Raw genomic sequence first — 22,157 nt, forward strand, 5'->3', positions numbered from 1 at the left:
CTTCATGACTTAGCAGAAACATACTCAACAGGCGGTGTCAAACTTCAACTGAAGTTTAACACCCTCTGCCAATTTGTCCACTTTATATTTCCAACAACTTTCCTCAATATGTTTTTCCCCAATTGACTGTTTTATAAGTCTCAACAATCTTTTATTCAATCGCTCTTGTTGTCTCCCATTAAAATTCATCTTTACCAGGATACCACAGCAGTATAATCCTAAACTTTTGCTGTGTTCCCTTTATTTTACTGACAGATGACTGCTTCTCAAATCTAGGTCAATGCACGAGTTCAATGCAGGATTCGCAAACTGCTTGCTCTTGAAGGATGGTGTTCAAAATACTTCGTTTTGAGTTTTATATTGTGTAGGTCTCCTGCTAACTGGCTAACTCACGTTATCACTGTCTTACTTAAATACTTCTGCTAATCAGTTTGTGGGCCACTATTACCTATAACTGTGTCTATTAATGCAGGAAAGAAGGCTTTGTTTCTCTTGATTTGCACTTCTGATAGATTGTTTACAGTAAATTAGGTCTTTATTTGGTCATTTTATATATTTTATGTTTTTCTCTCTAAATTGAGATCGTCAGCTGTACCAAAAGTAATTCATATTATTCAGGTTTACTACAGTAAAGTAACACAAGGTTATTACATTAGCCTGCATACTAAAGCTGGTTGTCCTGCATCCTCAATAAACAAGCTACAGTTAGTCCAAAATGCAGCCGCTAGAGTTCTTACTAGATCAAGAAAATATGATCATATAACACAGATTTTATCATCACTGCATTGGTTACCTATAAAGTTCCGTATTAATTACAAGGTATTGCTACTGACTTATAAAGCCCTAAACGGCTTAGCTCCAGTCTTTTTAACGGATCTTCTATCGCCCTATAATCCATTGCGCTCTTTAAGATCACTAAATTCGAGGCTTTTGGTCATACCTAGGATATCCAGAACCACCAAAGGAGGGAGAGCATTTTCACATTTAGCTCCAAAACTCTGGAATAGCCTTCCTGATACTGTTCGTTGCTCAGACTCGCTCTCCCAGTTTAAAACTAGATTAAAGACGCATCTCTTCAGCCAGGCATTCATATAATAGTTTTAATCTTACAGTTCAAACTACAATCCGGCCTCTAGTTCATAAATGCCAGAGGAGAACTGGCCCCCGACTGAGCCTGGGTTCTCCCAAGGTTTTTTTTCTCCATTAGGTCACCTGATGGAGTTTTAGGACACCATTAGGTCACTTGATGGAGTTTTTTGGTTCCTTGCCACTGTTGCCTTTGGCTTGCTCAGTTGGGGATATTTTTTGGGATATTTTATTTTATTTTATCAATCAATAAATTCCACTAGAAACAAACCTTGTTGTATTATTTTAATTTAATACTGTGAAGCTGCTTTGATACAACCTGTATTGTGAAAAGCGCTATACAAATATACTTGACTTGACTTGACTTGACTAAACACTTGATTTTTTGTCACACTATTTATGGTGTAGCCAATTAGATTGCAAATGTGTATTTGTTACGACTGACGATGATCCATAACAATAGATAGGAGACCATGCCACAAACAAACGGTGCAAAACATAAGTTTGTGTATCTAACACAAATTTAAACAGAACTAAATATGGAGTGTGAATGTCAGTATCAGTAGTGTAGGGCAGGTGCATGGATGTATTGTGTGTGCGGGTGCAAGTGTTGAGTGTAAAAATAAAAGACATAAACTTAAACTTAAATGTGCATCTGTGTAAAGTCCTGGCGTCCCGAGCGAGGTGTGAACCCGGACAGGCCACAACAGAGCAGCGTTCGAGCCTTTAGCCACCAGACCAGAGCAGGAAGAGAGAGATCAATGCAGCAGAGAAGCTCCTATTTAAACACCATCTTACCAGGTGCCAGCAATTAGGCCTGAAAAAGAGGAGGGGCAGGAGAACGACCAGAACCCCCCCCCCCCCCCCCCCCATTTTGAAGCATATCTTACCTAACACCTTGGAGACCGGGACAACGCGTCTGCCACCACATTGTCCCGCCCCTTGATATGCCGAATGTCCAAAGTGTAGGACTGGAGGTGGAGAGCCCAGCGCATCAGCCGTTGGTTAGGAGTCTGTAAAGTGCTAAGGAAAGTTAGAGGATTGTGGTCTAAGAAGACTACCACCGGACCAGAGCCCAGATACACACTAAAATGCTGTAATGCCCAAATAAGCAAGCGTTTCTTTTTCTATGACTGAGTAGTTTAGCTGATGGAGATTACATTTCTTGGAAAAGAAACACACAGGCTTGTTAACCCCCCCATCATCTTTCTGCAGCAACACTGCGCCAGCCCCAACCATGCTGGCATCCACCTCCAGATGAAACTCACGATCCCACCGAGGAGCAACTAAAACCGGAGCATTTGAGATTAGAGCTTTAACCCTCTCAAAGGACTGCTGGCATACCGGAGACCATACATACTTTGCCTTCCCTTTCCGAAGATCAGTTAGAGGTGCGACCACTGTAGAGAAATTCCTACAAAAACACCTATAGTAGCCCACCATACCGAGAAATCTCATGAGTTCCTTCTTTGTCGTTGGTGATGGAAAGTCATCAATTGCACACACTTTTGCACGCACTGGTCTCACCGAACCCTGGCCAACAACACGACCCAAATAGACCAAATAGACCACCGTGGCCTTAGCAAATTCACACTTTGCCAAATTCACTGTTAAACTAGCATGAGCTAGATGCACAAACAAAGCTTTAACACACTCCAGATGCTGTTCCCAGTTGTCAGCATACATCACCACGTCATCCAAATACACTGCGCATCCTTCCAGGTCACGCACCACCAAGTTCATTAGGCACTGGAAAGTTGCCGGCACATTCCTTAAACCAAAAGGCATAACATTGTAGAGTACAGCCCACCTGGTGTAATAAAAGCAGCAATCTCCCTTGCCCTGTCTGTCAGTGGTACCTGCCAGTAACCTTTAAGTAAATCTAGCTTAGTCACAAACTTCGCAAATTTTTCCTGGCCACTTCCTGAGACATAGAGCCAATACCTGAAACCATTCACAAAATCCAGTAGGTTACTTAGAGGCTGAGCTTCCTTCCAGTTGTCCTGCAACAGAGCCAGAAGACCCCGCACTTTATGACCAAAGATCAGATCATTAGGGCTAAACCCTGTACTTTCTTGGATTACCTCTCTAGCAGCCAGCAGCATCCACGGTAAAGCCTCTTCCCAATCACCCTGCATCTGAACACACAATGAGCGCAGCATGGACTTAAGTGTTTGGTGAAACCGCTCCAAAACACCCTGGCTTTGAGCATGATGGGCAGATGAAAAATTATGAACTATGTTCAACTGTTCCAGCACTTGAGCAAATAATTTTGAACAAAAAATGTACCCTTAATCTGACTGAATGACCCGTGGAACTCCAAAAATAGAAATAAATTGGGACAATGCACAAACCACAGACTTAGCCATTATACTACGCAGTGGGTAGGCTGCAGGATACCTAGTACTTTGACACATCACTGTCAACAAATATTTGGCTCCTGATTTTGATGGAGGTAATGGACCAACGCAGTCAATAAGATGATGTTCAAATGGTTGACTTATAGCTGGTATTGGACAAAGTGGAACGGGCTTCAAAACCTGGTAAGGCTTACTTGTCAATTGACAAGTGTGACACGACTTACTGTATGCAGACACATCCCTTTTCAAACGAGGCCAAAAAAAATACAGCAGAACCCGTCATACGTCTTCCTGACACCCATATGTCCAGACTGGTCATGAGAAATCTGCAACACAATATTCCGGTACTTTAATGGAACAACCACTTGGTAAATCGGATCACCAACAAAACCCTCAAACTGAGGTGTCCATTTTCTCATCAAGACATTATTGTGCAAAAAATAACAATGAGAACGATTTCTGACCTCTGCAGGAGAACAAACCCCATCCATACAAGACTTCAAAGTGCTGTCAGTTTCTTGCACATGCATCAGCTCATCATGAGAAACAGACCAGGGGACAACAGGTAACAGTAAGTGAGGACTAGAGGCCACACTTTCAGAGTGATCACTGTCCAAACGCATTGAACGAGTTACTGCACAGGCACTAAACACATCAGGGAAGTGTACCTCACTCTTATCAGGCTTACTGCACACCAGAGGAGTCACTGTCACCTTGGCAGGTGGAGAAACATCAGCCCACACTTTATCACTGGCTAAGTCATTACCCAGGATCATAGCAACGCCATCCACAGGTAACGCTGGGCGCACGCCAACAGACACCTCACCCTGGAAGAGATCACAGTGCAGCATCATTTTGTGTTGTGGTACATTCAAAACATTTAAACCCATTCCCACTACAGGAATGCTTGAGTCCACAAAGGTGTCATTTGAAAATGGCAAAGTTGCAGCTACAATAAACGAATCAAACGCACCAGTGTCACGCAAAAATTTTATGCGCACTTGCTCTTTGCTTCCCATTAATGAAACAAAACCTTCTGTAATAAAAGGCAAATAAGATTTCAACTCCAGATTGCCTTCTCCAGTGATTCTAACTAACTCCTGGTCAGTGACAGACGCAGCACACATCACAGGATTAGCCCTGGGAAAAGTTTGCTTTGGACGAGACTTAAGAGCATAACAATAATTTTTCCAATGTCCTCGCTTATGACAGTAATTACAGATTTTTTCGGAGTCCCCTGAAACACGACCACTTTTATCTTCAAACGGTCTACTTGCCCTTGTTTCATGAGGGCCAGCACCACTTCTTGAAGTATGAATCAAGAAATTATCGTCAGCCAGCGCAGCAGCTTCCCCAACAGACTTGACTCACGCTCACTAATATAGGTGGCAATGCACTCCGGCACAGAGTTTTTAAACTGCTCCAAAATGACTTGCTCACGGAGGCTTTCAAAAGAGTCAACCCCGGCCGCTGAGCACCAATTGTCAAAATGAATAGCCAAATCACGCATAAACTCTAGATGTGACTTGTCTCCACGTCTCCAACCTCGAAAACGTAGTCGGTATGCCTCCGGCACAAGTTCATAAGTTTTAAGAATAGCAGTTTTTACCACAGAGTATTTACCACAATCAGCGCTGCTTAAAGCTGAAAAAGCCTGTTAACTGTTAACACACACTGTAACATTAACCCTCTGGAGTCTGAGCGGTTTTCTGGCCCTGGAGGTGTTCTGACATGCTCTGACATTAGTGCTTTTTTCAGTTATTTATAAACATGTTAATGGCAAAGGTGTAAATTCACTCTATATAGCACAAACAGGGCTACCAAAATATGTGATTACCATGCATGTATATTTTTAAATTTTTAAGAGAATAATGTTTATGCGTGGTTATTGAAAAAAATTTAAATGAAAGTTGCTGAAATATGACCACAAAACTCATAATAAATATGTGTCAATAAGACTTTTGACTAATGGATGTTGTTCCTTCGAGTTCTGGCTTCAAACTTATGTGAAAATTGTCCTGCTTTATCGTTCACATAAAACTATACATTGATTGGGGTGGTGGTGGCGCAATGGATAAGACACATGCCTTTGGTGTGAGAGACCCGGGTTCGAATCCACTGTGAGACACCAATGTGTCCCTGAGCAAGACACTTAACCCCTAGTTGCTCCAGAGGCGTGCGACCTCTGACATATATAGCAATTGTAAGTCGCTTTGGATTAAAAGCGTCAGCTAAATGAATAAATGTAAATGTAAATGATTTAAATTGATGTAAAACAGGTTTTGCTTGGAAAGCCAATATGCGAGGGGGGCGTGAACGAGGAGTGGTTTACACCTGAAAATACAATGTCCCACCCACTCTGCATAATTAGCCATTCATTCAGGTGTGACACTGACTGAGCCACAATGCAAGGACAAAAGATATATTTAGAAGAAGACTTATATTGACCATTTAAGATTTTGCTTATATCTATCTTGTAAATATGTTTTGCTATTTTATTAAAAAGGTTACAATTACAACAATAATTACAATTTCAACAATATTTCAAGTGTACTCTTTCTTTGTAAAAAAAATGATTATAGGCCTACATTTTATCTATGTATTCATTAGTTTTAATATAGCCAACATTGGAACAGCTAACATCTTAGTTGATGACTTTATTTTTGACAAAAATAGTATTTTATATATATAGAAATTGCTAAACAAAAGCTTATTTGATGTGGCAGTATATTCTACAGTAAAAACTGTACCCACATCTAGTCAACAAAATGTTGTCTTTCATATTTCGCCTGACTGTAACGTTGTTTTTATGAAATATTAGGGCATATAAATGTTAATTTGCAGTTTAATACGTTGCTTATACAAATAGCCTACATTTTATTTCAACATATTTCAGTCGATTTTTACTCATCTCAGTATAGCAATACAGTTTGCTAAAACATCATCATTCATTCACACGCGCGATTTAAATTTAAACGGTCTTTTTGCGAGCTGTGGTAAACAGCGCGCATCTCTGCCGTTCATTCATTCACAAAACAGAAACGCGATTCACGTGAGAAGGAAAAAAACTTACTACAGTTTTCCTCAGCTCAGTCGGATCCTTGCTCCTCGATATACCCGCACTTCTGAGGGACATTTTCCATTATTATTTTTCCTCACAGCGCTGCGAGACGGTGTAAACAAGTAATGATCTGAATAAACTTGTGTTTTCTCGAGCTGATATGGGGGCGTTCACAGGTTTGCGTGGATTGCCTCATTCATTTGCGTTTGAATAGCGCGCGCTCTCCGTAGGCGGAGTCACATTACATCTGAATGAGCTGTAATGAGCTCGACTGGAATCGCTCTCTTTTAATACAGATTTCACAAGATGAGAATATTTGTTTTTTATATAAATTACTTCATTTAAAAGAAGAGAATTCAAGCTTCATGCCTGTGTGTCTGTATGCCTGTTTGACTGAGTATTCGCTGAGTTATTGTTCATTTTCGGACGCGTTTCAGAATGGACTTCACTGGCAGAGAGAAGGCAGAACTCGCTTTGTGTTTATTTTTCTTTATTTGGCAAAAAGCACAACACTTTGTTTTTATTGTGAGTATACACAAAAATAATACACATTTAACAGAATCGATTGATGTATGAAACTCCTATGGAAAATCAAAGTCAACAGAGTATTTATGAGTTTCTTTTACACTGATAAAAAAAAAAAGCGAGCTGGTATCGCCGGCGATACAGCCGACCTCAGGGGGTTAACATACGCGTGGAGTCAGACCAACCTCGAGCCTCTGCCAGACGCTCAAACAGGGGGAAAAAACGTCTCTGGGTCCTCCTCACTAAACCTGGGAACTAATCTCAAATCACTCAAGTCATCTTGCTTCATGCTTACCTGTGCCACCAGGGGGCGGTCAGCCCGGAGTGCCTCGCCCTCCAGTTTACCTTCTCTGATCAGCGCCAGTCTTTGTCTCTCCACATCTAACTTCTCCCACTCTAAATCCTGCCTCATTCTTTCCATCGCCTGCTCTTTCTCCTGCTGAGCTTTGACACGTAACAAAAGCAACTCTTTCTGCTGCTCAAACGATAAACCAACTGGACTTACTCTTTCCGACAGAGACGATTCAGCCAAAGTGTCAACTTTAACCGGCATAAAGACACCATTTTCCAACTATTTCACTTTCAAATGACCTTTAACATAATCCTTTGTCTTTCGGACATCCCCTATATCAACCTTATAATACTCTGCAATCCTGATCAATTGTTTTTTAGTACAAATATCTAATCCACGTTCATGTGGTGATTCAATAAAATCTTCCACCACTTCATCCATGGCTAACAAATTCACCAATAGAGACAAGAAGCTTAAGTGACAAATTTATCAGTACACACAGGCTTTCAACCACAGCCCAAGGACAGCGTTTCCCCACTAACTACCTAGCCCAAAAGCTAACTTACTGGACCCTAGTCTTCGTGAGGCGTAGCGGTGGGTTTTTATGCATTTACAGCCCGATGGCCCGGTAAAGGCGACCAGCAAGCTGGCAACCCCCCTGAAACCACGGAAATGCTCCCGAGCCGACGTAGGGAGAAGGAAAATGGGAAGCTCTACCCGCCGTACCTCCACACTATAACAATAGTGCAGCGAACCACCTATTGGAAAACGCTGCTACGCCTACAAGGAAAAACGCCAGCCCCAAACTTACAAGTGCACATTAGTAAACTGTCACTTACCTTCACACGTCTCCAAAAACAACAACTACTGCCAAAACACACACCCAAGCACTCCCGCTCGAGTGCGCCAGCAAACAAATTACAACTAATCAAAACTAATCAAACTCAGGCATGTCTCCAAGAGCGCAACAACTAACCATATAAGGACAATGACGTCACGGGATCTCCCCCCAACCGCCAATCAAGACACACAGAAAACCACCATTCAAAGACGAAGCTACTACGAGCTACACTCGCTCTCCTGTGCCTCTCAAGCGCTCCTAAACAAATTACTAAATCAAAGCACAACGCGCACTAAACAAAATCAAATTACTAGCAACAAAACACGCAAAACCAACGGACGAGCCCCCACTTTGTTACGACTGACTCAGGGCCATAACAATAGATAGGAGACCATGCCACAATCATACGGTGCAAAACATAAGTTTATTGTGTATCTAGCACAAATTTAAACAACAGAACTAAATATGGAGTGTGAATGTCAGTATCAGTAGTGTAGGGCAGGTGCATGGATGTATTGTGTGTGCGGGTGCAAGTGTTGAGTGTAAAAATAAAAGACATAAACTTAAATAAACTTAAATGTGCATCTGTGTAAAGTCCTGGCGTCCCGAGCGAGGCGTGAACCCGGACAGGCCACAACAGAGCAGCGTTCGAGCCTTTAGCCACCAGACCCCAGAGCAGGAAGAGAGAGATCAATGCAGCAGAGAAGCTCCTATTTAAACACCATCTTACCAGGTGCCAGCAATTAGGCCTGAAAAAGAGGAGGGGCAGGAGAACGACCAGAAAAAGGCCAAGGGCCGTAACAGTATTCATTAGTTTATACATTTGTTATGGACATTTATACACAATTTGCAGTCAGATGTCTAATGTTTATTTGTTTGTTTGCTTTTATTCAGCTCTTACAATGTTTTTGGAAATTAAATCCTTTATAAACATCAGTTCCTGAGAGTAAATTGCATCTGTTCAGCCGGGAATGCTACAGCAACAGTTTTTACCTTCACACTTCAATACATCATAGCAAAGCTGGAGTTATACGTGTCTCGTTTGCTCGATATGCACCTTGACTGACATGCAAAAATAGCAGTTTTGCAAGCTTTATCTCTCTTAAGCAACAGGATATATGTAAAAGATGTTGCCCTATTCCTATTCATACCTATCTGAGTTACACATCACACTTACTTCATGACTTAGCAGAAACATACTCAACAGGCGGTGTCAAACTTTAACTGAAGTGTTACACCCTCTGCCAATTTGTCCACTCTATATTTCCAACAACTTTCCTCAATATGTTTTTCCCCAATTGACAGTTTTATAAGTCTCAACAATCTTTTATTCAATCGCTTTTGTTGTCTAATTATTCGCATCATCCCTCTTGCTTTGGAGACGGTTGATTCCTGATGAGGATCTTCCCATCTTCTGTCTTCTCCTTTTCATGGCTTCTTTTTTCTCTTCTTTATTTTGTTTTTTTTTAAATACTGTCTACAAGCAAATCATCCATGTTAATCTCTAGCTTGTTTGTTACATGTGTTACATTTGTTACAATGTTTTTGGTTGTTGCTCTTCGCCCATGGAATTTAAAATGGAAGTACACATTAATGTGTCATCTAGTACGACATACTGTATAAAAACTTTATATGTAGAAACAGCCAACACAAAAATTAAAAGTTGAAGTGGTTTTGTACAGATTGAAAATGAATTATAGAACTATTTTGATAATAATAAGTTTCGGCTGCAGACTAATAACAAACACATAAAACGTTTATGCAGGATATGTTCATGAATTAAAGGGCTAGTTTACCCAAAAATGAATACAGCCATTCACTGTGTGAATACAGAATAGAATCTACTGAATAGAATACAATGAATACAGCCATTCACTGCCATTATAAAGCTTGGAAGAGCCAGGACATTTTTTATATATATCTCCGATTGTATTCGTCTGAAACAAGAATGTCATATACACCTAGGATGACTTGAGGCTGAGTAAATCATGGACTTATTTTCCTCTTTGGGTGAACTATCCCTTTAAATTAAGACAAGGCACATTTTGTAAAACAGATGTACACTTGTGATCTCTGATGGATCCGTGACAATCATGTTTCGCGCTGGCGGCTGAACCACATGCTGACGACGGACCGATGAAGGTGCTGTGACAGTGTGCACTGAAGGAACCGCGCAACCTGGTCTCACAGGATTCCGTGAAATGTCCACGTGCCCTTAACTCAAAATCCGTGGAGCCATCACGGAATCGCCCCAAATTCCGTGATGCGGCCACGGATATTACTCCAATGCAAGTCAATGACACTGACCTTCCGTGGTCCACACACGGATACCCGTTTCAATGACGGAGTAGCCTACAGATCTCACTCAATCGACGTGCTTTCTCATTTGGAAACGCAACATTTGAAGTATTTGTGAACTTTTCCAACAACAAATGCCATAATGACGTTAACCTGACTGTTATTGAAGCTATTGCATTGTCCTGTCATCATAAAATTTCGGTTTGTTTCAGTTAGCCTAACCAAAGTCCCGTGATGGCACCACGGACCTCAACAACCTGACCTCACTCATGGACGTTGTAATGTTGCTGGCTTGTTTAGGAACTTATAAGCTTTAGGTCGACTGTGTTGCAATGGCATGTAATTAACTTGACATTTTGTCTCGTCCTGTCATCATAAAATCCAGTTTGATGGCGTTTTACACCTATTGCTCGCTTGGCTATAGTCAGATCTAAAATCTGTGATAGGAGCACGGAGTGAGTCTGTGGTGAGATTGTCCAGCCATCATAAAAATTCAGTCTGATTCTGTTAGCCAAACTGAAGTCCCGTGATGGCACCACGGACCTCAACAACCTGACCTCACTCACTGGATGGTGTGATGTTGCTCACTTGTTTAGAGACTTGAAAGCTTTATGTCGACTGTGTTGCAATTTTGTCTTGTCCTGTCATCATAAAATCGTACTCGGTTACTAACGTAACCTCGGTTCTCTCTAGAGAGGAAACGAGTACTGCGTAAATCTTACGCTAGGGGAAAACCTCTTTTCCACGAGATACTGAAGCCAAAAATTATCCTTAATTTTGAAATAATGTAAAACGCGTTGCGGCAGCATGCAGACACAGGCGAGACGGCTTGTGCGCCTATTGGCTGCCCTGCGGCAACTGCAGCAGCCTATCGATAAGGCCCACTCGTGACGTCAGCTCCAATGGGGGCGCTTCGCGCCCAATACGTCACGTCCCGCCAGAATGGGCGTGGTCTAGGGCTATAAACATAGCTTCGAGAGGCTAGCTCACTGGTTTTTCATCGCCGAAGCGTGTGCAGGCACGGCAAGATACGCAGTACTCGTTTCCTCTCTAGAGAGAACCGAGGTTACGTTAGTAACCGAGTACGTTCTCTTACGAGAGGTACTCTCGTACTGCGTAAATCTTACGCTAGGGGAAACAGTGTAAAACGCCGTGCATGCTAAGATCCAGCACCAAAGTCCCAAGGGCAAGTGCCCGGGCTCATATAGTACATGATCATAAGGGACTCACAGAGAGCCCAGGAAAGAGTGGCTAGAATAGCATCATTCCTGTAATAATATAACATCTTATAAGGAGCAGTTATACTGATGATGTGTCGTACAGTCAGGGCGACCCCCGGCCTGGACTGACGAATATAGTGGGTCTTACACACTGCCCATAGAGCTGCGCGATCCAACAGCGAGCATTTGCTCAAGCAGTTTCAGTATTCTGGCCCGAACACATCAGGGCAGACAGTACCGATTTTAGACCGAAAGCAGCTTAGCCTGCAAGGCGGGAACCTCTAGGTTATAAAACCTTATAAATGTAGACGGGGAGGCCCAGCCTGCCGCCATACAGATATCTTGCAAGGCAATCCCACTAGACCAAGCCCACGACGAGGCCACGCCTCTCGTGGAGTGTGCTCTGACTCCAAATGGGCACTGTAAGCCCTTAGAGGTATAAGCCAGCGCTATAGCATCAACTATCCAACTGGATAGGCTCTGTTTCGACACGGCAAGTCCCTTAGAACGTCCGTAGAGTGAAACCAAAGAGCTGCTCTGTCTGTCTGAAAACAGACGTGCGAGACACATAAGCTCTTAATGCTCTGACTGGGCAAAGGAAGCTTGCGTCTCCTTCCTCGTCAGAGACCGGTAGGGCTGACAGGGAATGACCTGCGCCCTAAACGGTGTGTTGAGGGATTTTGGAACATAACCGTGCTTAGGTTTGAGTATAACTCTTGAGTCATTAGGCCCAAACTCCATACACGTCGCGCTTACTGAGAGCGCGTGTAAGTCCCCTGTGCGCTCCACTGAAGCGAGAGCCAGAAGAAACACTGTCTTGAAAGACAGGTGTTTAAGATCAATCGTCTGTAAAGGCTCGAATGGGTCACCTTTCATGGCTTCCAGCACTGTAGAAAGGTTCCATACAGGGACTGAGGGAGGTCTGGGAGGATTCAGTCTCTTAGCTCCTCTAAGGAAGACGATGACTAAATCGTTCCTTCCTACTGACTGACCCAGCGTTGTTTTTGAGAACGCTGCTATGGCCGCCACATACACTTTGAGCGTGGAAGGGGTCCTGCCCTTGTCCAACAGCTCTTGTAGGAAGGAGAGAACCTCCGTCACCCCACAGTCTAGGGGCGACACGCCACGAGCTGTGCACCAGCTGGAGAACACTGACCATTTCGAGGAATAGAGACGTCGCATAGACGGAGCTCTAGCCTGCGTGATCGTGTTTAACACTCCGCTTGGGGAGGTCAGCAGGTACCCGTTGATGGCCCAAACATGAAGGGACCACAGCTCTGGGCGCGGATGCCAAAACGAGCCCTTGGCCTGAGAGAGGAGGTCCCTCCTCACTGGCACTGGCCATGGGGCAGTGCTTGCTAGCTGCATCAGAACTGGGAACCAGGGTTGGTTTTTCCAGAACGGCGCTACGAGTAGCACTGAGCATCCTTCTCTGATCCGTTCTATCACCTGAGGCAGGAGAGAGACGGGAGGAAAGGCATAGAGCGGGCGGCGGGGCCATACGTGAGCCAGCGCGTCCCTGCTCTTGGAGAAAAATTCCAGACAGTGAGCGTTTTCTTGAGACGCGAACAGGTCTACTTCCGCTCTGCCGAATTTCTTCCACAGCAGCTGGACTGTCTGTGGGTGTAGAGGCCATTCGCCTGTCGGAACATTGTTCCTGGACAGTCTGTTCGGTCCTACGTTCAGGAGCCCTGGCACATGCGCTGCTCTCGGCGAGAGCAGGTTGCGCTGAGCCCACACCAGGAGGCGTTCTGTCAGCCTGTGCAGGTTTCGGGACCTGAGGCCGCCCTGGCGATTTATGTAGGACACCACTGACATGTTGTCCGAGCGGACCAGGACGTGGTGTCCTCGTATTTAGGGACAAAAACGCGTCAGTGCGTTGTCTACTGCCAACATTTCGAGGCAGTTTATGTGTAGAAGCTTCTCCCGTTCTGACCATTGGCCGAAGAACGGTCTGCCCTTGAGCAGTGCTCCCCATCCCAAGGTGGAGGCGTCCGTAGACACTACCTTCACACTCGAGGAAGTCCCCAGGCTAACACCTGATTGGTACAAGTCGTTTGCTTTCCAAGGTTTCAGAGCTGCGATGCATTTCTGATTGACCTTGAGACGAAGCAGACCGGAAGCCCACGCTCGGCGCGGTACTCGCGCTTTCAGCCAGAACTGTAGCGGGCGCATGCGAAGCAAGCCCAGCTGAAGTACTGATGATGCTGAGGCCATGAGACCTAGCATCCTCTGAAATTTCTTGAGCGGGATAGATGCGCCGCAGCGGAAAGAGCTCGCTGCGCGCTGAATGTCTAGTACGCGCTCTGGTGACAGTCGCGCTATCATAGACAGCGAGTCCAGTTCTGTGCCCAGAAAAGATATTATCTGTCTGGGAGACAGAGAACTCTTCGCCCAATTGACCCAGATTCTCGAGGTGATCGAGCAAAATGGTCCTGTGCTCTATGAGCACCGAGTGAGATTGAGCTAGAATCAGCCAATCGTCCAAGTAGTTCAATACTCGCATGCCCTGTAGTCTGAGGGGTGCGAGCGGCTAGAGACAAGCCGAACGGTAGGGCTGAGCACTGATATGCTTGGCCCTCGAAGGCGAATCTCAAACGTCGCCTGTGACGTGACGCTATTTGTATTTGAAAATATGCGTCTTTCAGATCTATTGACACAAACCAATCTCCTCGGCGAATCTGCGTGAGGGTTTTTCTGGTCGTGAGCATTCTGAACTGTTGCTTCGCAAGCACTCTGTTCAGTTGCCTTAGATCTAGTATGGGTCTGAGACCCCCGTCTTTTTTCAGTACCAGGAAGTATCTGCTGTATAGCCCTCCTTCACTCTGAGCTTGAGATAAAGGCTCTATGGCCCCTTTGCTCAACAGTTTCAAAATTTCGGCTCGAAGTAGGTGGTGCTACTTCTGTTTTTACCGTAGCTTCGACGCGCGTCACATAGCGGCGAGGGCGTCGGCGAAACTGTAGCGAATAGCCTCTTTCTATAATGTCTAGCACTCACTTCAAAACCCCCGGGTAGCCTTGCCCATGCATCTGCACGAATGGCTAGGGGCTGAATGCGGAGCGCGCTCTGGTCGCTCAGCGACAGAGGGGCTTCGGTGTGCTGTAACATAAGCGTCGCGCTTCGAGGCAGGGGGCGCGCTGATAACAGCGGGCAGATTGCCCGCGCTCGACTCCTATGCGGTGGTCAACCGAGAGGGGAGGGCTGGGCGAGTCCCGTAGGACCTGTCATGTCTATGTGTGAATGTGGGCGCGGGATAGCGGGCACATTTACAACACTGAGAGCATTGTCCGCCTGAGCAGAGCGAATGCACGTTGGTTTTGTTTTTACAGAAACCTTGAGATATGCGGAACGTAGTGTTTGTGGGCACTGGGCAGTGGGCACATTTACCACGTTTAATGCGCAATCGACCTGGGTCGATTTCATGTGCGCGAGCCCTGTGTGACGGGCTGTGTTTGTGTGTAGGAATGAGCACTGGGCAGTGGGCATTTCGTCTACATTCGTAACACCATCGGCCGTGGCCGGGACACCAGAAAATACACTCTTATGGGATTTATCTGGGTAACCGTAAAAGCGGCGTTTGTGTGCAGGCAAGCGTGCTGCTTCGCCGACTTGTTTACTGCAGAATACACTGGAACAGTCGCATTTACTGGAACTGAACGAGCGAGAAGTTGCCATAGAAACAGAGAGCGTCAACATGCTGGCGTTTGTTTGCAGGCGTGCGTGTATTACAGCAGGCTTGTTCACTGCAATATTGACATTTCCAGTCGTCTGAACTTCAGAGGCGGAAACCATAGAAACAGAGTTTGGGTGCAGGCGAGCGGGTTGTACCACGCGCTCGTTGGCTGCAAAATACACATCTGCAGTCGCCTTTTCAGGGAACTGCCAGAGCGAGAATTGACGGCAAAAATGTGTTTTGCCGGTAGACCCGGGATTCGATCGCGGGTCTCTCGCACGAAAATCTGATGATCTACCACTGGACCACAGAGGAAGACACATAGACATTCAGTAGCGCGAGTATTATTAAAGAGCGTCAACATGCTGGCGTTTGTTTGCAGGCGTGCGTGCAAAACAACAGGCTCGCTCACTGCAATATTGACATTTCCAGTCACCTGAACTTAAGAGGGGAATGAGAAATGTGTCAGGAGTGGAGGTCGGCCCGGCCGCAGCGGGGCTAAAAACACCCTTTTCTCCTTTCGCCAGTGACGCACGGGAACCATAGAAACGGTGTTTGGGTGCAGGCGAGCGGGTTGTACAGCGCGCTCGTTGGCTGCAAAATGCACATCTGCAGTCGCCTTTCAGGGAACTGACAGAGCGAAGCATTGGCGGCATAATATTTCTGCCGTTAGACCGGGATTCGAACCCCGGTCTCTCGTGCGAAAAACCTAAGATTCCACCACTGAGCCACAGGGGGGGAACACAAAGGTGTGTAGATGCATGAGCATATAAGAGAGCGTCAACATGTTTTCTTCGGCGTTTGCTTGCAAGCGTGCGTGTTACAACAGGCTCGTTTGCTGCAATATTGATATTTCCAGTCGCCTAATCAGGGAACTGAGTTCTCTTTTCGCCGGTGAGTGACGCGTGAATGGGGCGCAAGGGCAGGGTAGCTTTCTTGTAACGTAAAGAAAAACTAACCCCGATCGTCCGCTTCCAGCCTCCCTTGTGAACGGCGCAGTTTGCGCGGCTCGAACAGAGGGAGAGAGAAAGCTAGCCCCGTGACCGTCCGCTCCTGACATCCCCTGTGAACGGCGCGGTTTGCGCGGCTCGAACAGAGGGAGAGCAGGTATCGTCCCCCAAGCAGGCAAGGCAAGCGGGCGCACCGGCGAGCTTTGCGGGTTGGGGGGGGTGGAGGAGCAGTCTCGGAGAAGGATGCCAGGTGAGTCCTCAGAGTCACCATAGGCAGTAACTGGCTCGCAGTGAGGGCGGTCGCCGTCAGCGAGCGCGAGCGCGAGAGCTGCGTGATCCTCAGGAAAGGGGCGTCTTGAAAAAGACGCCCGGCTCTTTTAGTGCAATGAGAGTGTGTGTCGCGGCGGCGAGCACACACACATACCCAAAACACAGTAGCAGAGAAAGGATATAACGCCGGATAGCGCAGCAGGAAGGCGACTGAAGGCGGCGCGGCCAGCGGCTTCAGAGTGTCGACTCGTCCCGCTGAAAGGCTTCTTCAAACGGCGCGGCTTCTCTCCGGATCCAGCGATGCGAGAGCTTCGCTGAAGAGATGAAAAATCAGTGAGCTAGCCTCTCGAAGCTATGTTTATAGCCCTAGACCACGCCCATTCTGGCGGGACGTGACGTATTGGGCGCGAAGCGCCCCCATTGGAGCTGACGTCACGAGTGGGCCTTATCGATAGGCTGCTGCAGTTGCCGCAGGGCAGCCAATAGGCGCACAAGCCGTCTCGCCTGTGTCTGCATGCTGCCGCAACGCGTTTTACATTATTTCAAAATTAAGGATAATTTTTGGCTTCAGTATCTCGTGGAAAAGAGGTTTTCCCCTAGCGTAAGATTTACGCAGTACGAGAGTACCTCTCGTAAGAGAACCAGTTTGATGGCGTTTTACACCTATTGCTCGCTTGGCTATATAGTCAGATCTAAAATCTGTGATAGGAGCACGGATTGAGTCTGTGGTGAGACCACGGATAACTCCAACGTTCGTGATATGGTCACGTAATTTAATCTATTGATTCGTGCCACGGACACGTTTATTTCATAATTTTTCGTCTTTCGTGATTACAGCTCGATTATTTCTGCCTGTCGGCTGCAGCAGAGAAGCTGTTTAATCAACATTTATTCACGAGATCTTATCGTGGTTTATGTGTTTTTTTTTAATGTTATTATTTCGGTCTTATTGCCAGGGAAGCTGGATTGTTTTGCTGTTTATTGATCTTTTTAAAATGATATTTTATTAGTAGGAAATCGCGCTGAAGAAGTCTCGTTCCGAACACATCGCGATATTTGGCATCAGTTCACGTGTGTCAGCTGTTGGTAAGTAGCCTAGTAAATAAATACATAAATACGCTGTCCTAATAATGTGTGATATAATGTCTTTTCTGTTTGTCGATATTAATCTGCCAAATATATCTGCCATTTCCACGGAGACTTTGCGTTTCATTGCTTTCTAATTCAAAATATATGATTAAACACTGCCTGTCACGTGACGTGCTATAGGCTTAGATATTCATATCAGATTAAAAATAGTACAATTAGTTCCAAAGTTGTATTTGTAGTAGAAGCACAGTAAAAACAACACTTACCATGCTTTTACCACAGTAACATTAGTTTTACTGTGATAGGGTGTGGTAAAAGGACAGTAACCACAAAACTTACCATGCTTTTACCACACTATTGGTAGTTTTAATGTGATACTTATTGTAAATGCACAGTAACCACAACACTTACCATGCTTTTACCACAGTAACCCTAGTTTTACTGTGATAGGGTGTGGTAAAAGGACAGTAACCACAAAACTTACCATGCTTTTACCTCTGTATTGATAGTTTTAAAGTGATATTTGATGTAAATGCATATTAACCACAACACTTGCCATGCTTTTAACGCTTTATAATGTAACATCCAATATTTGTAAGGTAAATCAGTACTTTTTCCTTTAAATAATCCTATATATTATACATAATTATATTTTCTTTTCTCTTTTTCCAGCTGAAAAGACCAAAAGGGCCTTTCGGACTCAGTCAGCCCATTATTGTTTGAGGAGAAGTAAACGGAGGAGACGGAAAGCTGCAAAGGCAAATATTCACAATGGTATGTATGTGTTGGGTTTTAACCCTAAATCAAACATTTTATCAAGCATTTGTTGTTTCTTAAAACTTTTCTCACAAAACCCATATCCCAATCAGTACAAACATAGTCTGAAAGTCTTAATAATTCACAAGATTTAACAAGTTGTCAAATTTGTACGATACTCGTACATATTTGTATACTCGTACACAATCCTGCAGCTTTTACTCCTAGTGCTGTCATTGGCTACTGCCTCAATTCCTGTACATATTTATCGCGATATATGTAAATCAGTTGCGCCACTTCTTGGAAAGTTGTCGGATATCACACACACTGTCAGAAACTTTATATTAATTGCAAATTGGTCCCTGTCTGTTCATGTTCCAGTGATACATGATGTCTCTCCACACCTCATAACCTACCTCTGTTTGCAAGAGTGGAAAAGCTTATCTGACTTGTCACATGACATCAGATACTCGATTATTTTGTCATAATCAGAATGTTACACTGCTGATAACTGTCCCGTTTGCATGTAAATCATTTTCGTATGATTATTGCTTGCTATTAAAGACATACTTTTATTCATAGAAATGCCCACATATCAGTGAACCTATAACATAAAAATGCTTTTAACATTTAATTATGCAACACTCTTTACAGAAAACATATCATACAGTTATAAACTGACTATTTGCAAGTAATGTATTAAAATTACCTTCCTTTCTGTTTTGCAGGATTGCTTAGTCCTTTTTTTTAAAGCTCTACAATATCAAACTCAACAGCTCTTTTAGGAGCCAACCATTACAAGAGCTACTAGTGAGTCGCAGCGAATCTTGCCGTGATCAGCCCTTCCCAGGTGAAGTTTCTAGAATATTGCAATCAGTATTTACTCATCAAATGTTCTCTCCTGAATCATATGGTAAATTAACTTATTTAATACTGTCTTAATTTATGTTTCAGGAACAATAGTAATTGCACATAGAGTAAGTCGAGACTATCTTGTTTTACAGCAGAGAAGGAAGATCAGTCCTTATATCAACGCAAGCTAATCGAATAAGTCCTTTGTTTCGGGTGAGGAAGGAACATCTGGTGCCCAAAGAAGACAGAAAAGTGAGCGAGTCCATTGGTATGTCTTGAATTGAAACAATGCTGTAAAATGTAGTACATAATTTGATGTTGACAATTTTACATTGTACAGGTTTTCACTTGGTTTTTGATCATGTGAAGCTCTTGAAACAAGTGACAGAAGAGTATGTTGTCTGGAAAGAAATCAAGCATCACTGGCAAAGGCTCAAAAGAGACAATGCCTTTCTTAAAAATCTTTTAAAATAGGTTGCTGTTGATATGGGTAAAACAGTTTTTGTTCAGTACTTAGCTTATATTATGTGCTCCAATATATATATATATATATATATATATATATATATATATAATAAATACTTCAATGTGTATATTATATAATGTACTGACTGCTGCTTTGTAAATTTATGTAAGGAACAGGCAACTCTGGCCCTTTGCATTCTACTTTTTGAGGTTAGTTAAGAGTTAACCTCCAACCCTAATCGAGCACATCTGAAAATTTTAACCAAAGTCTTCAGGTTTATTTCTAGACAATAGGCAGGAGGGTTTGAGGTCGGAGCTAAATCTGCAGGACAGTGGACGCTGAGGGCCAGAGTAAACCATCACTGCTTTAAATAACGCAGAACATAAGCTGACCCGACTGGCCATTAAACAACTTCATTTGAATGTTTTCTGTTTTACTTTCAGACCAGGACTGGAGAACGCCTGACAATGGGATGTTGAGACTTTTTCTTCTGGTTGAGAAAAAGCGACACCACATCAGTGATCACATCTTCTGTTCTTCAACTGAACAAACTGTTTAGACGAGGAAGAAAAACACGAACACGATAGAGACGTACAGGGAAGAGCAAGAAACCAGTTTAGCTGTGATAATGAATCATTATTTTCCAACACAATATCAAATCTGTTTTCTGTAGGTGACTGAATATGATTCTCTGGCACTAATTTTATGGCTTCAGCAGCTGTGAATGGACTATTATGATGTTAATGTATTTTTGAAGACACATTTTTATTTATCTTGAATCTCATTTTTCTTTATGCTACTTTATTAACTTTATTCTGTGTCCTCCAATAAAGTGTTGTTTAATAAAGTATGGTGACTATTGTGTATTGAAAGTGGTGTTTGGTACAGTAAATAGACATTTTTATTTGAGAAATTTTAATTTCTTATTTCTTTAGTTTAATTAATTAAAAAATAACTAGGCCTACATATAATTAATAACTTATAAATTACTACATATAATTAATGACCATGATTCTTTTACTTGGGACATAAAAAATGTAGATCTGGTTAATGATATTTGGGACAACAATGCAACAAAAGTTGCACATACTTGCATGTATGCCAGTTTCCAGTGAAATAAAAGGAAGCTATGTGAATAACAAGAGGCTACAGTGGGCTATCTTGCTATAAATACTTAACGCTTAATTGAAGATGATCCATGTTGATCATTCTAGCACATCTACAACTGCTTTTTGAATGAAAGCATATATCACTGATGTCAGGCATATAAGCAGCAATCAGGGGGTGAAAAGGAAATGTTGGCACTGTTTTTTTGTTGTTTTACTGAATGGTGCATTACCCTTGTGTAATAGTAATAGTGTGTGTAGATCTGTGTAGATTGTATGGCCCAGCAATGGCCCCCAGAAGAGCAAACAGATGCACATTTCAAATGGCTGTAACTCGAAGTCCGGTTAGTGTATCAAAGAGAAAATCGGCAGGACGACTGCTTATGCTATTGTATAATAAATAATGTTGGCCACAGTTTTCAGATATATATGGAAAGCTGGCATAAAGGTTATTTTTAAAGTGCTCACAGTAAAATATCAAATTTCAGCCTGTCCCTCATATATGTCATAAAGGTTTGCGCAATGAAGATATCCAGTTGTCCATTAAATATATAATTTATTTAACATTTATTGTTTTATTACTAAACGTTTTATACTACATTACCCACATATCTCTGTCATTCTATCAGTGGAACAGGAAGCATTGTTCTGTAGTTCATTGAAATGTGCTGACATGCTTAGGGTTAGGGTTAGGATCTCGGTAAAGGAGTAATTTCTCACATTATAGAGACACTTTATAGTTAGCTTAATGTATAACTAATGTAATAATAACACCAAACCATACTTTGTAACATGAAGCGCCAGTTTATATGGGTTAAACGATTGTCCAATCACAGCGAGTTCTGCGATAAAGTCACGGCCAATACAAACCCAGCTGAATAAATGCGTCACACTTACATGCCCATTTATGGCAAATGATGACAGATCTCTTCTGGTTCCGCCTGCAGGGATAGATACCTTAAATATTTAATTAAGGCTGTTAAACATGTATTATTTCTAATTAAATTATAACACTCATATTTAAAAACAAAAGACTCTTTGTGTGGTTACGGTCCAAAAACGAGTTCACATGATCAATGACACAAATTTGCTTATTTGATTAGACTGATGCATAAATACATTTGAAAGAGAAACTTTTTTCTAAGCAAAGGCCTACAGCAGGAGTAGTTTTGCAGTATTTTAATTAAAGATAATTGCATGTAGGCCTACTAAAGTGCTTCTAACATTTACAGTGTATGTATAGTCAAAGATATATAAATTATATTCAAATAAATGTAACAAAAGCACAATGAATGGACACAATTTTGAAAG

At 43.2% G+C, this 22,157-nt stretch overlaps 1 protein-coding gene and 1 long non-coding RNA gene across 7 annotated transcripts in view; both read left to right on the forward strand.

Moving 5' to 3' along the window:
- The window catches only part of LOC309491531 (uncharacterized protein), a 69,681-nt gene that overhangs the window by 26,421 nt on the left and 21,103 nt on the right, over positions 1–22,157 (forward strand). The gene's annotated exons all lie outside the window — the stretch shown is intronic.
- LOC309491532 lies at positions 17,410–19,429 on the forward strand. Of its 2 annotated transcripts, none has more exons than XR_014203163.1 (3): positions 17,410–17,663; positions 18,339–18,440; positions 19,151–19,337. It is a non-coding gene; the product is annotated as an uncharacterized lncRNA (long non-coding RNA). The 2 variants fall into 2 exon arrangements; XR_014203164.1 differs by lacking the exon at positions 17,410–17,663 and adding an exon at positions 19,377–19,429 and having other exon boundaries at positions 17,671–18,440; positions 19,151–19,272.

The sequence above is a fragment of the Leuciscus leuciscus genome (assembly GCF_965113295.1).
Source record: "Leuciscus leuciscus genome assembly, contig: HAP1_SCAFFOLD_331, whole genome shotgun sequence".
Classification (NCBI taxonomy): domain Eukaryota; kingdom Metazoa; phylum Chordata; class Actinopteri; order Cypriniformes; family Leuciscidae; genus Leuciscus; species Leuciscus leuciscus.